Source organism: Candidozyma pseudohaemuli (genome assembly GCF_003013735.1).
Source record: "Candidozyma pseudohaemuli strain B12108 chromosome Unknown scaffold00032, whole genome shotgun sequence".
In the NCBI taxonomy this organism is placed as follows: domain Eukaryota; kingdom Fungi; phylum Ascomycota; class Pichiomycetes; order Serinales; family Metschnikowiaceae; genus Candidozyma; species Candidozyma pseudohaemuli.
The window spans coordinates 1,023-1,803 of NW_020194466.1; the positions used below are offsets into that span (position 1 = coordinate 1,023).

The 781-nt window shown below is 55.1% G+C and overlaps 1 non-coding gene across 1 annotated transcript; it reads left to right on the top strand.

Annotated features, from left to right (window-relative positions):
- The first annotated feature begins 221 nt into the window (after positions 1-221).
- On the top strand, positions 222-337 carry C7M61_005292. The gene has a single exon (XR_003025418.1). It is a non-coding gene; the product is annotated as a 5S ribosomal RNA (ribosomal RNA).
- Positions 338-781: the final 444 nt, after the last annotated feature.

The following is a 781-nucleotide window of genomic DNA, read 5'->3' on the forward strand; positions in this document are numbered from 1 at the left end:
TTTCCTCCACATAACACCCCCACTCCTGCACATCAGCCCTCCCCATATACACTCCCCCATCCCCTTCCTTGGATATATATCCCTCCCGTCCCCGGCCCTCTCCCCCGGCCAATGCCCGCCTTCCCTGGGCTACCCTCCCCCACCCGAATCCTTTCTCTTCAGTGCTAACTGCACCCCCGCCCGGTGCCATATAGCGCGTCGCTCCCTTCTGTTATATTGGATACGGCCAAATTTGGTAGAAAATACTGTTTCCCGTCCGATCAACGAGCGTCAAGCTGCCAAGAGCCTCAGTGAGTAATACAGTGGGAGACCATGTGTGAAATTGGGGTGCTGTATTCTTTTTGCTCGCGCCAGCGAGGCACTTCTTTTTTCAGGCCCTCCCGCCTGGATCCAGTGCACTATTCTCACTTCTGCCGTAGATTTTCGCCCGGGCGCACAATTCTGTGAACTCTTGCGCCCAGCAATAATCACACTTGGCCCCGATTTTGATTCTTTTTGGCCCACCGGCACTCTTTGGCCCTACTTTTTGGCCCAACTACTCGACACTGCTCTTCCAGTACTTACACTCTACTGCGACCACTTCTACGTCCACCTTCCTCGACTTTGGCGCCAGCTTTGGTAAATCTACACTCTACGTCCTTGGTTTCGGCGCCAACTTCACGAAATCTACGTCCTATCCCCTTGGCTGGGTGACTTGGCCCCGACTTGGCCCGACCCTGGTGATTTCACCACCACAGGTCCCGAACCCGGCGCCAACTTTGGTCAATCCTCCATCTCTGAC